Source organism: Bombina bombina, chromosome 6, assembly GCF_027579735.1.
Source record: "Bombina bombina isolate aBomBom1 chromosome 6, aBomBom1.pri, whole genome shotgun sequence".
In the NCBI taxonomy this organism is placed as follows: Eukaryota; Metazoa; Chordata; class Amphibia; order Anura; family Bombinatoridae; genus Bombina; species Bombina bombina.
The window spans coordinates 563,635,409-563,652,923 of record NC_069504.1 but is presented as its reverse complement, the minus strand read 5'-3'; positions in this window follow the sequence as shown (position 1 = coordinate 563,652,923).

Sequence of the window (17,515 nt, the reverse complement as noted above, 5' to 3'; positions counted from 1 at the left end):
TCGGAATTAAGGTAGGAATATTCTGATTGGCTGATGGAATCAGCCAATCAGAATCAAGTTCAATCCGATTGGCTGATCCAATCAGCCAATCAGATTGAGCTCGCATTCTATTTGCTGATCGGAACAGCCAATAGAATGTGAGCTCAATCTGATTGGCTGATTGGATCAGCCAATCGGATTGAACTTGATTCTGATTGGCTGATTCCATCAGCCAATCAGAATATTCCTACCTTAATTCCGATTGGCTGATAGAATCCTATCATCCAATCGGAATTCGAGGGACGCCATCTTGGATGACGTCATTTAAAGGAACCGTCATTCGCCGAGTAGGCGTCGGTTGAAGAGGTTGGATCCGCGGCGGTTGGAAAGAAGATGGCTCCGCTCCGCTCCAGAAGAAAGAAGATTGAAGATGCGGCTTGATAGAAGACTTCATCCCGATGATGGACTTCCGACTTCAGCCCGATGATGGAGTTCTTCAGCCACCGCTTGGATCCAGACTTCAGCCCGAGGATGGACGTCACTCTTCAGCCCCCCGCTTGGGCTTGGATCAACACTTCCGAGGCTTGGATCAAGACTTCCGAGGACGGATCGTTGAACCTGGTATGGTGAAGATAAGGTAGGAAGATCTTCAGGGGCTTAGTGTTAGGTTTATTTAAGGGGGGTTTGGGTTAGATTAGGGGTATGTGGGTGGTGGGTTGTAATGTTGAAGGGGGGGTATTGTGTTTTTTTTACAGGCAAAAGAGCTGAATTCTTTGGGGCATGCCCCGCAAAGGGCCCTGTTCAGGGCTGGTAAGGTAAAAGAGCTTTGAACCTTTTAAATTTAGAATAGGGTAGGGCATTTTTTAATTTTGGGGGGCTTTGTTATTTTATTAGGGGGCTTAGAGTAGGTGTAATTAGTTTAAAATTGTTGTAATATTTTTCTAATGTTTGTAAATATTTTTTTATTTTTTGTAACTTAGTTCTTTTTTATTTTTTGTACTTTCGTTAGTTTATTTCATTGTATTTATTTTTAGGTATTGTATTTAATTAATTTATTGATAGTGTAGTGTTAGGTTTAATTGTAGATAATTGTAGGTATTTTATTTAATTAATTTATTGATTGTGTAGTGTTAGGTTTAATTGTAACTTAGGTTAGGATTTATTTTACAGGTAATTTTGTAATTATTTTAACTATTTTAGCTATTAAATAGTTCTTAACTATTTAATAGCTATTGTACCTGGTTAAAATAAATACAAAGTTACCTGTAAAATAAATATAAATCCTAAAATAGCTATAATATAATTATAATTTATATTGTAGCTATATTAGGGTTTATTTTACAGGTAAGTATTTAGCTTTAAATAGGAATAATTTATTTAATAAGAGTTAATTTATTTCGTTAGATTTAAATTATATTTAACTTAGGGGGGTGTTAGTGTTAGGGTTAGACTTAGCTTTAGGGGTTAATCCATTTATTACAGTAGCGGCGAGATTCGGTCGGCAGATTAGGGGTTAATAACTGAAGTTAGGTGTCGGCGATGTTAGGGAGGGCAGATTAGGGGTTAATACTATTTATTATAGGGTTATTGAGGCGGGAGTGAGGCGGATTAGGGGTTAATAACTTTATTATAGTAGCGGTGCGGTCCGCTCGGCAGATTAGGGGTTAATAAGTGTAGGCAGGTGGAGGCGACGTTGAGGGGGGCAGATTAGGGGTTAATAAATATAATATAAGGGTCGGCGGTGTTAGGGGCAGCAGATTAGGGGTACATAAGGATAACGTAGGTGGCGGCGCTTTGCGGTCGGCAGATTAGGGGTTAATTATTGTAGGTAGCTGGCGGCGACGTTGTGGGGGCAGATTAGGGGTTAATTAATATAATATAGGGGTCAGCGGTGTTAGGGGCAGCAGATTAGGGGTACATAGGGATAATGTAAGTAGCGGCGGTTTACGGAGCGGCAGATTAGGGGTTAAAAAAATATGCAGGTGTCAGCGATAGCGGGGGCGGCAGATTAGAGTTTAATAAGTGTAAGGTTAGGGGTGTGTAGACTCGGGGTACATGTTAGGGTGTTAGGTGCAGACGTAGGAAGTGTTTCCCCATAGAAAACAATGGGGCTGCGTTAGGAGCTGAACGCTGCTTTTTTGCAGGTGTTAGGTTTTTTTTCAGCTCAAACAGCCCCATTGTTTTCTATGGGGGAATCGTGCACGAGCACTTTTTTTAAGCTGGCTGCGTCCGTAAGCACCGCTGGTATCGAGAGTTGCAGTGGCGTTAAATTATGTTCTGCGCTCCCTTTTTGGAGCCTAACGCACTGAAAACCCAGCCATTCTGTGAACTCTAAATACCAGCGGTTTTTAAAAGGTGCGGGAGAAAAAAAGCACGCGTAGCTAACGCACCCCTTTGGCCGCAGAACTCTAAATCTAGGCGCTAGTGTCTTCCTCAATGAGAGTTCAGATCTATTTCAATGAGAGTTCATATTCATTGTTTCTATTTAATTTGGAATGTAAGCTATACTGTTATATTCACATGTGGCAATTTGTTTTCTTATTTGGTTGCTAGCTACATTTGCTGATTATGCTGCATGTTTCCTATCTACATAATGATATTCTGCTGTGTGACAGTCTTTTCCTTTATTTGTTTTTAATTATATCAGAACTTATGTTTCTAAGTTTTTAACCTTCACCCTTGTGGTGTTCACTTTGTTCACTGTTTTTGTATTCAGTTGGTTTTAGACATTGTCCCCTTGAACTCCATGTCGATATTGACTTTGGATTCCTAAGTGACTTTGGTTATGTCACTAGCTTCTTTTATGATGTTTTTTCTTTTTTCGATGTTGAATCTCAATTAATAGGGATTATTTACTGGTTAGATTTCAGCTTGATCTCTCTCATTTATGTCTGTGTCCCTAGTGTCATACAGCATAGCAGGATTGGATCTTATTTGTAAACTATTGCTTTGTTCTTGTTTCGGTTAGTATGTTTTTACACCATTTGGCCCCCTTTTGACCCCCTTTTTTTTTTTTGTCTTCGCCAACACTGACGTTTGTAGGCTGATATCTAGATTTATCACTTAATATGAGTCTTCCATTGGTGCGTGTACACATGTTGGTTGCCATGGTCACGATCGACCTAAGGGGGTGTCACCTCTCTTTTACTTAACATTCTTTTTCCCTTATCATATGTCTTTACTTTGAGTTTTTGTTTATGTGTCTCCAGGGTTACGGATGAAATATAGGGGGCGTCCCCCCGCTTGCTTTTGATGGCTGAGATCAGCCCGCCATTTGATCATGGATCTGCTCAGTTTTTTCCTCCATCAGGCAGCATTTTGGTTGTCATTTACTTGTGCATGAGTGTCTGGGCAACAATTTTGTTTCCATATTGGGATGGGCGATTGAATATACTTATGATTGTTGTTTTAGAGGTGTGTGGCAAGTTATACACAGATCATATTCTGAAATAAAATTATATATATTAACATGAAATCAATATGTATAAAGATGTGAAATTAGGTATACAGGGGAATAAAACATAGTCAAAAAAGGAGAAAGGAAAGAAAGAAAAAGGGGATAATAATAATGACAAAAGTGTGGACAGACATGTGCACGGCTAAAAAATTCGGTTCGTTTTCGGTTCGGATCGATTCGGACTTTTCGAATTTCGTTTCGGATCGAATCGGATTCGGCAAAATTTGAATAAATTTGTTTTGGATTTATTCGGATCCGAATAAATTCGTTTCGGATTTATTCGGATTCGGATGAATTCGGTTCTATTCGGTTCCGAAATTCGGTATGTTTTTAGTACACTAACACCCATTTAGTACACTAAGTCACTAACACTCATAAACTACCTATGAACCACTAAACCGAGGCCCCCCCACATCGCAAACCCTATAATAACATTATTTAACCCCTAATCTGCCGATCGGATATCGCCGCAACCTACATTATAGCTATTAACCCCTAATCTGCTGTCCCTAACACCGCCGACCCCTACATTATAGTTATTAACCCCTAATCTGCCCCCCCCAACGTCGCCGCAATCTAACTACAAGTATTAACCCCTAATCTGCCGACCCGATATCGCCACCGCCTACATTATAGCTATTAACCCCTAATCTGCTGTCCCTAACACCGCCGACCCCTACATTATAGTTATTAACCCCTAATCTGCCTCCCCCCAACGTCGCCACAATCTAACTACAAGTATTAACCCCTAATCTGCCGACCCGATATCGCCACCGCCTACATTATAGCTATTAACCCCTAATCTGCTGTCCCTAACACCGCCGACCCCTACATTATAGTTATTAACCCCTAATCTGCCCCCCCCAACGTCGCCGCAATCTAACTACAAGTATTAACCCCTAATCTGCCGACCCGATATCGCCGCCGCCTACATTATAGCTATTAACCCCTAATCTGCTGTCCCTAACACCGCCGACCCCTACATTATAGTTATTAACCCCTAATCTGCCTCCCCCCAACGTCGCCACAATCTAACTACAAGTATTAACCCCTAATCTGCCGACCGCAAATCGCCGCCACTATAATAAATGTATTAACCCCTAAACCGCCGCACTCCCGCCTCGCAAACACTATAATACATTTTATTAACCCCTAATCTGCCCTCCCTAACATCGCCGCCACCTACCTACAATTATTAACCCCTAATCTCCCGCCCCCAACGTCGCCGCTACTATAATAAGGTTATTAACCCCTAAACCTAAAAGTCTAACCCTAACACTAACACCCCCTAACTTAAATATAATTTAAATAAAACGAAATAAGTTTACTATAGTTAAATAAATGAATCCTATTTAAAACTAAAGACTTACCTGTAAAATAAACCCTAATATAGCTACAATATAACTAATAGTTACATTGTAGCTATTTTAGGATTTATTTTTATTTTACAGGCAACTTTGTATTTATTTTAACTAGGTACAATAGCTATTAAATAGTTAATAACTATTTAATAACTACCTAGCTAAAATAAATACAAATTTACCTGTAAAATAAATCCTAACCTAAGTTACAATTACACCTAACACTACACTATCATTAAATTAACTAAATAAATGAATCATATTTAAAACAAAATACTTACCTGTAAAATAAACCCTAATATAGCTGCAATATAACTAATAGTTACATTGTAGCTATTTTAGCATTTATATTTATTTTACAGGCAACTTTGTATTTATTTTAACTAGGTACAAAAGCTATTAAATAGTTATTGACTAATTAATAGCTACCTAGTTAAAATAATTACAAAATTACCTGTAAAATAAATCCTAACCTAAGTTACAATTAAACCTAACACTACACTATCATTAAATAAATTAACTACAAGTACCTACAATTATCTACAATTAAATAAACTAAAGTACAAAAACCCCCCACTAAATTACAAAAAATAAAAAAATATTACAAGAATTTTAAACTAATTACACCTAATCTAAGCCCCCTAATAAAATAACAAAGCGCCCCCAAAATAAAAAAAATGCCCTAACCTATACTAAATTACAAAAGTTAACAGCTCTATTACCTTACCAGCCCTGAACAGGGCCCTTTGCGGGGCATGCCCCAAAGAAAACAGCTCTTTTGCCTGTAAAAAAAAACACAATCCCCCCCCCACATTACAACCCACCACCCACATACCCCTACTCTAACCCAAACCCCCCTTAAATAAACCTAACACTACCCCCCTGAAGATCTCCCTACCTTGAGTCGTGTTCACCCAGCCGGCCGAAGTCTTCATCCGATGGGGCAGAAGAGGACATCCAGACCGGCAGAAGTCTTCATCCAAGCGGGGCAAGAAGAGGTCTTCCATCCATCAGAAAAGTAAAAAAAAACAAACAAACACTAAATTAGCAAAAATAATAAAATATTACAATAATTTTAAACTAATTACACCTAATCTAAGCCCCCTACTAGCTATTAATATAGCTACAATATAACTAATAGTTACATTGTAGCTATTTTAGGATTTATATTTATTTTACAGGCAACTTTGTATTTATTTTAACTAGGTACAATAGCTATTAAATAGTTAATAACTATTTAATAACTACCTAGCTAAAATAAATACAAATTTACCTGTAAAATAAACCCTAACCTAAGTTACAATTACACCTAACACTACACTGTCATTAAATTAACTAAATAAATTAATCCTATATAAAACTAAATACTTACCTGTAAAATAAACCCAAATATAGCTACAATATAACTAATAGTTACATTGTAGCTATTTTAGCATTTATATTTATTTTACAGGCAACTTTGTATTTATTTTAACTAGGTACAATAGCTATTAAATAGATATTTACTGTTTAATAGCTACCTAGTTAAAATAATTACAAAATTACCTGTAAAATAAATCCTAACCTAAGTTACTATTAAACCTAACACTACACTATCATTAAATAAATTAACTACAAGTACCTACAATTAAATACAATGAAATAAACTAAACTAAAGTACAAAAAAAACAAACACTAAATTACAAAAAATAAAAAAAATACAAGAATTTTAAACTAATTACACCTAATCTAAGCCCCCTAATAAAATAACAAAGCCCCCCAAAATAAAAAAATGCCCTACCCTATACTAAATTACAAAATTAATCAGCTCTATTACCTTACCAGCCCTTAAAAGGGACTTTTGCGGGGGCATGCCCCAAAGAAAACAGCTCTTTTGCCTGTAAAAAAAAACACAATACCCCACCCCCACATTACAACCCACCACCCACATACCCCTAATCTAACCCAAACCCCCCTTAAATAAACCTAACACTACCCCCCTGAAGATCTCGCTACCGTGTCTTCACCCAGCGGGCCGAAGTCTTCATCCGATGGGGCAGAAGAGGACATCCAAACCGGCAGAAGTCTTCATCCAAGCGGGGCAAGAAGAGGTCTTCCATCCATCAGAAGTCTTGATCCAGGCAGCATCTTCTCTGTTCATCCATCCAGAGCGGAGCGGCAGCATCCTGAAGACATCCCACGCAGAGCATCCTCTTCTTTCTTGATCTGACGACTAAGCGACTGTACCTTTAAGTGACGTCATCCAGGATGGCGTCCCTTGAATTCCGATTGGCTGATAGGATTCTATCAGCCAATCGGAATTAAGGTAGGAAAAATCTGATTGGCTGATTCAATCAGCCAATCAGATTCAAGTTCAATCCGATTGGCTGATCCAATCAGCCAATCAGATTGAGCTCGCATTCTATTGGCTGATCGGAACAGCCAATAGAATGCGAGGTCAATCTGATTGGCTGATTGAATCAGCCAATCGGATTGAACTTGAATCTGATTGGCTGATTGAATCAGCCAATCAGATTTTTCCTAACTTAATTCTGATTGGCTGATAGAATCCTATCAGCCAATCGGAATTCAAGGGACGCCATCTTGGATGACGTCACTTAAAGGTACAGTCACTTAGTCGTCGGATCAAGAAAGAAGAGGATGCTCTGCGTGGGATGTCTTCAGGATGCTGCCGCTCCGCTCCGGATGGATGAACAGAGAAGATGCCGCTTGGATCAAGACTTCTGATGGATGGAAGACCTCTTCATGCCCCGCTTGGATGAAGACTTCTGCCGGTCTGGATGTCCTCTTCTGCCCGATCGGAGGAAGACTTCGGCCCACTGGGTGAAGACACGGTAGAGAGATCTTCAGGGGGGTAGTGTTAGGTTTATTTAAGGGGGGTTTGGGTTAGAGTAGGGGTATGTGGGTGGTGGGTTGTAATGTGGGGGGGGGGGGGTATTGTGTTTTTTTTTCAGGCAAAAGAGCTGTTTTCTTTGGGGCATGCCCCCGCAAAAGGCCCATTTAAGGGCTGGTAAGGTAATAGAGCTGATTACTTTTGTAATTTAGTATAGGGTAGGGCATTTTTTTATTTTGGGGGGCTTTGTTATTTTATTAGGGGGCTTAGATTAGGTGTAATTAGTTTAAAATTCTTGTAATTTTTTTTATTTTTTGTAATTTAGTGTTTGTTTTTTTGTACTTTAGTTTAGTTTATTTCATTGTATTTAATTGTAGGTACTTGTAGTTAATTTATTTAATGATAGTGTAGTGTTAGGTTTAATAGTAACTTAGATTAGGATTTATTTTACAGGTAATTTTGTAATTATTTTAACTAGGTAGCTATTAAACAGTAAATATCTATTTAATAGCTATTGTACCTAGTTAAAATAAATACAAAGTTGCCTGTAAAATAAATATAAATGCTAAAATAGCTACAATGTAACTATTAGTTATATTGTAGCTATATTAGGGTTTATTTTACAGGTAAGTATTTAGTTTTATATAGGATTAATTTATTTAGTTAATTTAATGACAGTGTAGTGTTAGGTGTAATTGTAACTTAGGTTAGGGTTTATTTTACAGGTAAATTTGTATTTATTTTAGCTAGGTAGTTATTAAATAGTTATTAACTATTTAATAGCTATTGTACCTAGTTAAAATAAATACAAAGTTGCCTGTAAAATAAATATAAATCCTAAAATAGCTACAATGTAACTATTAGTTATATTGTAGCTATATTAATAGCTAGTAGGGGGCTTAGATTAGGTGTAATTAGTTTAAAATTATTGTAATATTTTATTATTTTTGCTAATTTAGTGTTTGTTTGTTTTTTTGTACTTTTCTGATGGATGGAAGACCTCTTCTTGCCCCGCTTGGATGAAGACTTCTGCCGGTCTGGATGTCCTCTTCTGCCCCATCGGATGAAGACTTCGGCCCGGCTGGGTGAACACGACTCAAGGTAGGGAGATCTTCAGGGGGGTAGTGTTAGGTTTATTTAAGGGGGGTTTGGGTTAGAGTAGGGGTATGTGGGTGGTGGGTTGTAATGTGGGGGGGGGGATTGTGTTTTTTTTTTACAGGCAAAAGAGCTGTTTTCTTTGGGGCATGCCCCGCAAAGGGCCCTGTTCAGGGCTGGTAAGGTAATAGAGCTGTTAACTTTTGTAATTTAGTATAGGGTAGGGAATTTTTTTATTTTGGGGGGCTTTGTTATTTTATTAGGGGGCTTAGACTAGGTGTAATTAGTTTAAAATTCTTGTAATATTTTTTTATTTTTTGTAATTTAGTGGGGGGGTTTTGGTACTTTAGTTTAGTTTTTTTAATTGTATTTAATTGTAGGTACTTGTAGTTAATTTATTTAATGATAGTGTAGTGTTAGGTTTAATTGTAACTTAGGTTAGGATTTATTTTACAGGTAATTTTGTAATTATTTTAACTAGGTAGCTATTAAATAGTCAACATCTATTTAATAGCTATTGAACCTAGTTAAAATGAATACAAAGTTGCCTGTACAATAAATATAAATGCTAAAATAGCTACAATGTAACTATTAGTTATATTGCAGCTATATTAGGGTTTATTTTACAGGTAAGTCTTTAGTTTTATATAGGATTCATTTATTTAGTTCATTTAATGATAGTGTAGTGTTAGGTGTAATTGTAACTTAGGTTATGATTTATTTTACAGGTAAATTTGTATTTATTTTAGCTAGGTAGTTATTAAATAGTTATTAACTATTTAATAGCTATTGTACCTAGTTAAAATAAATACAAAGTTGCCTGTAAAATAAAAATAAATCCTAAAATAGCTACAATGTAACTATTAGTTATATTGAAGCTATATTAATAGCTAGTAGGGGGCTTAGATTAGGTGTAATTGGTTTAAAATTATTGTAATATTTTATTATTTTTGGTAATTTAGTGTTTGTTTGTATTTTGGTACTTTTCTGATGGATGGAAGACCTCTTCTTGCCCCGCTTGGATGAAGACTTCTGCCGGTCTGGATGTCCTCTTCTGCCCCATCGGATGAAGACTTCGGCCCGGCTGGGTGAACACGACTCAAGGTAAGGAGATCTTCAGGGGGGTAGTGTTAGGTTTATTTAAGGGGGGTTTGGGTTAGAGTAGGGGTATGTGGGTGGTGGGTTGTAATGTGGGGGGGGGGATTGTGTTTTTTTTTTACAGGCAAAAGAGCTGTTTTCTTTGGGGCATGCCCCGCAAAGCGCCCTGTTCAGGGCTGGTAAGGTAATAGAGCTGTTAACTTTTGTAATTTAGTATAGGGTAGGGCATTTTTTTTTTATTTTGGGGGGCTTTGTTATTTTATTAGGGGGCTTAGATTAGGTGTAATTAGTTTAAAATTCTTGTAATATTTTTTTATTTTTTGTAATTTAGTGGTTTTTTATTTTTTGTAATTTAGTGGGGGTTTTTTGTACTTTAGTTTATTTAATTGTAGATAATTGTAGGTACTTGTAGTTAATTTATTTAATGATAGTGTAGTGTTAGGTTTAATTGTAACTTAAGTTAGGATTTATTTTACAGGTAATTTTGTAATTATTTTAACTAGGTAGCTATTAATTAGTCAATAACTATTTAATAGCTATTGTACCTAGTTAAAATAAATTCAAAGTTGCCTGTAAAATAAATATAAATGCTAAAATAGCTACAATGTAACTATTAGTTATATTGCAGCTATATTAGGGTTTATTTTACAGGTAAGTATTTAGTTTTAAATATGATTCATTTATTTAATTAATTAAATGATAGTGTAGTGTTAGGTGTAATTGTAACTTAGGTTAGGATTTATTTTACAGGTAAATTTGTATTTATTTTAGCTATGTAGTTATTAAATAGTTATTAACTATTTAATAACTATTGTACCTAGTTAAAATAAATTCAAAGTTACCTGTAAAATAAAAATAAATCCTAAAATAGCTACAATGTAACTATTAGTTATATTGTAGCTATATTAGGGTTTATTTTACAGGTAAGTCTTTAGTTTTAAATAGGATTCATTTATTTAACTATAGTAAACTTATTTCGTTTTATTTAAATTATATTTAAGTTAGGGGGTGTTAGTGTTAGGGTTAGACTTAGGTTTAGGGGTTAATAACCTTATTATAGTAGCGGCGACGTTGGGGGCGGGAGATTAGGGGTTAATAATTGTAGGTAGGTGGCGGCGATGTTAGGGAGGGCAGATTAGGGGTTAATAAAATGTATTATAGTGTTTGCGAGGCGGGAGTGCGGCGGTTTAGGGGTTAATACATTTATTATAGTTGCGGCGATTTGCGGTCTGCAGATTAGGGGTTAATACTTGTAGTTAGATTGCGGCGACGTTGGGGGGGGCAGATTAGGGGTTAATAACTATAATGTAGGGGTCGGCGGTGTTAGGGACAGCAGATTAGGGGTTAATAGCTATAATGTAGGCGGCGGCTATATCGGGTCGGCAGATTAGGGGTTAATACTTGTAGTTAGATTGCGGCGACGTTGGGGGGGGCAGATTAGGGGTTAATAACTATAATGTAGGGGTCGGCGGTGTTAGGGACAGCAGATTAGGGGTTAATAGCTATAATGTAGGCGGCGGCTATATCGGGTCGGCAGATTAGGGGTTAATACTTGTAGTTAGATTGCGGCGACGTTGGGGGGGGGCAGATTAGGGGTTAATAACTATAATGTAGGGGTCGGCGGTGTTAGGGACACCAGATTAGGGGTTAATAGCTATAATGTAGGCGGCGGCGATATCGGGTCGGCAGATTAGGGGTTAATACTTGTAGTTAGATTGCGGCGACGTTGGGGGGGGCAGATTAGGGGTTAATAACTATAATGTAGGGGTCGGCGGTGTTAGGGACAGCAGATTAGGGGTTAATAGCTATAATGTAGGTGGCGGCGATATTCGGTCGGCAAATTAGGGGTTAATAAAATAATCCAGGTGTCAGCGATAGCGGGGGCGGCAGATTAGGGGTTAATAAGTGTTAGATTAGGGGTGTTTAGAGACTCGGGGTACATGTTAGGGTGTTAGGTGCAGACTTAGTGTTTCCCCATAGGAAACAATGGGGCTGCGGTGTTAGTTTTTTTTCAGCCGAAACTCCCATTGTTTCCTATGGGGAAATGCCGAATTTTACCGAGCTAATTCGGATTTATTCGTAGATACGGCAGCTATTTCGGATTCATTCGGTAGATTCGGAAGTATTTTAATTCGGAAATCCGAATCGATCCGAATCTCCGAATTTACCGAATTTACCGAATTTACAGAATTTCCGAATTAATCCGAAACGAACCGCACATGTCTAAGGCTTACCTGTGTACCTATGCATAGAGAGAGTGGAATATACAATGTAATTGACTACAGTATATGAAAGTACATTACAAAATATTTTTATAATGGGTTAAGAAACCAGAGTCCCCATTTAGTCCAGAATTTAGCAAGTTGAAGTGTATTATCATTTTCATTTCAAAGGTCTTTCTTTCCATGGTGTTTTTGAAGTTGCCTCTGAGAATCTTGATTTTTAGGTTTTGGATGGAGTGGTCAGGTTGGGTGAAATGGTGACCAACAGGGGTACAGTATTTTGTTTCACAGTGATTTTCGATAGAGTGTCTATGTAAGTTCATCCAAAGGTGCAGTTTTTGGCTTGTTTCTCCAATATAACATCCCACTGTAAATTCCATCAACTTGGTCTGTATTGCTTCAGACTTGAAAAAGGTGGACATTCTTCTGAACGCTTGTCATATTATAAATGTATGGTTAGTCCAATAAAAAAGTATAATTGCTCAATGCAATACTCTTGCTAATTTGATATCTATCTATCTATCTATCTATCTATCTATCTATCTATCTATCTATGTATCTATCTTTTTATATATATATATATATATATATATATATATATATATATATATATATGTGTGTACATACATATATTTAGACATGTATATGTATGTATATATACAATATAGCCCTTTGAAGTCAAACACCTTGTCATATACCATATACTTTTTAACCCTTTTAACTTTTTTTTAATATTTATATGCATCATTTTTATTAGATTTTTTATATATGAGTATAACTGTAATTTTAAATGTATTTGTTGTGTGTTATACATCTTTTTTTTTTTAATGCACTACCCTGTACGCGAGGGTTTCAGTCGTGCTAACCTAACAAGAGTAAAATGCGAATCAGTTCTCACAATTGCATTTACTTTAAGCTTGTACTATGCTATTTCTGACATGCGCAAAAACCCGATATCGCTCGTGCGCAATAGTTTGCGTGACACGTAGTAATTTTAGCCATTTATGTGCAGAATCAGTTTTGTTTCTTACAGTGAGTGCATCACCAAGGCTGCACATTTATATTGCAGTTGGGGCATTGCTGAAACTGGTAGGTCTCCTGGCTTTGTTGAAGTGGGAGTTTAAATTTTACCCTTTGGCTGCAAACTTATATTGCAATGGGAGCATAGTTGGGACTGGTAGGTAGGTCCCTCTTGCCTTTGGGCTAGATTACAAGCGCCGTTATAAATATCACTAGCGTTAATTTTTTTGCACTTGTTCCGCCGGTTACGTTGAAATAAAAACGTATTTTGCGCTTGCGTTAACCCAAAAAGCGGAAAAAATCAAAACCAGAGTTTTTGTGTGTGTGTGTGCATTTGCATGAAATCAATGGAGACAAAAAATTGAGAAAAACCTGACACCCTACTCGCGCAAACAACCTCGCATTTTCGCATTCCCCATAGAAATCAATGGAGAAAAAAAGGGAAAAAAACACCCTACCATAAACCCCTAATCTATTAAACCCTAAACCACCATCCCCCCACTATGAAAATAACCTCAATAAACTATTAACCTCTAAACAGCCACCCTCCCCCCACAATACAAAGAACCTAAATAAACTATTAACCCCTAAACCGCCACCTCCCCACAACGCAAAGTTATAAACTAACATCTAAACCCCCTAACCTAGCACCCCCTATGTTGACCAAAATTAAAATACCGCTAAATTTACTAAAAAAAATCCTTAATGGCTTAAAAAAAATTTACCTGTAAAATTAAATAAAAACCTAATCTTACCTTTAAAAAAAACCTTACACCCAAAAAAAACCTTCCATTACAGAAAAAAAAGAACATTACAGAAAATAAAAAAAGAAAGCTTTTTCCCTTTATTCTATTGACTGATTTGAATTTGAAGATTCAAAATAGCCAATAGGAATGCAAGGGTACCCCTATATAAAAGGGCTACTTCACTAACTATTCAGTGCACGTCTGGAGACAGCATGAAGAGACTCTCACAAGATGAGGACCAACGTTGCTGCCGCCATCACCGGGATGAAGAGACCATCACATGGATGAAGATGGACCTTTGCCTGCATGAAGAAAATGGAGCTTCGCTATCATCATCATCGTGAGTACCTTTATGGGGTTAGTGTTAGTTTTTTTTTTTGGGAGGGGTGTTTAGATTATTTATTTATTTATTTTTAAAATTTTGAAGGCAATGCCCATCCAATTGCCATTTTAAGGGCAATGGGTAATTTAGTTGTTTTTTTTAGGGGTTTTTTAGAATAGGGATTTTTTTTTATTTTGGGGTTGTTGTTTTTTAATAATAACATTTTTTTTATTTTTGGAAATTTCTTTTTTTCTGTATTGTTATTTTTTTTTATAATGGTAGGTTGTTTTTTTTTGTAATGTTAGTTTTTTGTGTAATGTTAGTTTTTTATTTTGTGTAATGTTAGTTTGTTTGTTTTTTTAAGGTAAGATTAGGTTAAGTTTTTTTATTTTTTTAAGGTAGTTAGGATTTTCTTTTTAGTAAATTTAGGGGTATTTTAAATGGGCACTGAACCCAAATTTTTTTCTTTTGTGGTTCAGTGCATGTAACTTTAAGCAACTTTATAATTTACTCGTATTTTCAATTTGTCTTCATTCTCTTGCTATCTTTATTTGAAAAAGAAGGCATCTAAGCTTTTTTTAGTTCAGAACTCTGGACAGCACTTTTTTATTGGTGGATGAATTTATCCACCAATCAGCAAGAACAACCAAGGTTGTTCACCAAAAATGGGCCGGCATCTAAACTTACATTCTTGCATTTCAAATAAAGATACCAAGAGAATGAAGAAAATTTGATAACAGGAGTAAATTAGAAAGTTGCTAAAAAATGTCATGCTCTATGTGAATCAGGAAAGAAAACATTTGGGTTCAGTGTCCCTTTAATTTAAGATAAGGGATGTTAGTTTAGGGGGTTTAGATGTGATGTGTAATGTGGGGGATGGCAGTTTAGGGGTTAATAGTTTATTTAGAAACCTTGCGATGTGGGAGGTGGCGGTTTAGGGGTTAATAGTTTATGTACTTTGAGATGTAGGGGTGGCAGTTTAGGGGTTAATAACTTGTTTATGTACTTTGAGATGTGGGGGATGGCGGTTTAGGGGTTAATAGTTTATTTAGGTACTTTGCGATGTGGGGGAATGGCAGTTTAGGGGTTAATAGTTTTTTTATGGGTGTAAGTGTACTGTGTAAAAAAAAAAAAAGTGTTTTGTGCAACATTTTAGTTTTGGAAACCAGTTTACCACATCTTTAAGATTGCTGTTTGAGGTTGCGCTAACGCAAAACCATTTGCGCCTCACTTGTAATCTAGCCCTTTGTTGGGGGGGGGGGAAATGATTTAAAGTTTAACCCTTTGTGTCCGAATTCATTTTTTTTCTTGCAGTATGTGCATGACACTGGCTGCACATTGATATTGCAGTGGAAGAATAGCTGAGACTAGTAGATATGTCTCCTGTTTTGGGGCTAGATTACAAGTGGAGCACAAATTTAACGTGAGCCCAAAAATGTTTACGGGCGCATGTTAAATAACCAGCCATTACGAATGACTAGTTAATGCTACTGCGAGCTTACGGTAGTTATTTGACCTCTGGTTAATTTAAAAAATCTCCCCCAATTGTTTTAATTATGTTTCTTTATTAAGTATTAATTGTTGAGTTAGTATATACATGTGACAAATTTACTGAGCTGATTTTCAGATTTCTGTAAAATATGTAATTATCTGCCTCCCAAAATTATTTGAATACTGAGAGACTTATCAGAAATGTTTGTGAAGAAGAGGATCAAAGATGACAAGAGACTTGTTACTTTTAAGTTATAAGTTGAATTTCTACTAGGCGCATCATGTTTAATTCATACAGAAATGTAACATGTAAGATTGTACTTTAAACATAAAAATCTCAATAAAAATTATTTTACCAAAAATGTTCCCCAATTGCCACTAAAATAAAGAGTTTTGTTCCTTTTTTATAAATAAAATATATGTGTATTTTTTATTTATTTTTTTAAATATAACTGCACGAAGCAGTTTTAAGGGGTTAAAGTGTGCGGATGTGGGGTGTTAGAAAAAAAAACAGCACTAAAAAGTGCCTTTACATTGCGTTCTAGGTGGACTGTGTTATAACTATAAATATATATGTATATGCTTATATACATGTATATATTTATGTGTTAATATGTGTATATACACATATTCATATACATAAATATTTAAACTTTGCTGCCCATTGCTGCACAACTTATCCCCTTGCTGCGCTAGATTCTCTGCCGTGAGTGACTCATTGGAACCTATGAATGTGCACTCTCGTGAATGCAAAGCTTCCATGCAATGCAAACGCTGCCTCATTTGTGTGCGCTAGTATTACGAGTGAAGTGCAAATATTGTGCTTGCGAAAGTGCAATTTTGCACTCCACTCTTAATATGGCCCTTTGTTGGGGAAAAATGTTTTAATTTAACTTTAACCCATTGAGGCCTATTTATCAAATGTCGGACCTGATCTGACAGTGTGGATCAGGTCCGACAGACATCGCTGAATGCGGAGAGCAATACGCTCTCCATATTCAGCATTGCACCAGCAGCTCTTGTGAGCTGCTGGTGCAACGCCGCCCCCTGCAGACTCGCGGCCAATCGGCCGCCAGCAGGGAGGTGTCAATCAACCCGATCGTACTCGATGGGGTTGAATTGTGGTGATCTTTGCCCACCTCATCAGAGCAGGCGGACAGGTTATGGAGCAGTGGTCTTTAGACCGCTGCTTCATAACTGCTGTTTCTGGCGAGTCTGAAGACTCGCCAGAAACACGGGCCCTCAAGCTCCATTCGGAGCTTGATAAATGGGCCTCTTTGTGTGCACAATTAGATTTTTTCTTGCAGTGAGTGTTCATTACATTTATTTTTTTAAAATTTTGCTTTCTATAGTTAGTATAGTGCTACCATCTCTCTACGGCACTATAGTAGTAACGTAGCACACTTTTCCGTTGGGTGTAAGATATATATAACAATATTGTATAACAACCATTTCTCAGTGGCTGGCTATATTGCACACAGTGCACAGCTGTTGCGTATATGGTCACTAGTATACTATCAATATTACATATATTGTAGGTGTACCACTCATCTAATTGAAACAATACTTGTTATTGCATTTTGGGCACAATGGGATTGCTACAGCCTCTCTACAGCACCATAGTAATTAAGTAGCATACATTTTTCTTTTGGTGTAAAATATATAACAACAACAATAATTAATAACACTCATTCTCAGTGGCTGGCTATATTTTATATATATATATATATATATATATATATATATATATATATATATATATATATATATATATATATATATATATATATATATATTTGTTTTGGCTCTCTTCTTTGTGACAGTAGGTGATCACAATCTGCATTGTTCCCAGAAATATCACTAATTATCTTTTCTTCTTGTTTTATTTTCA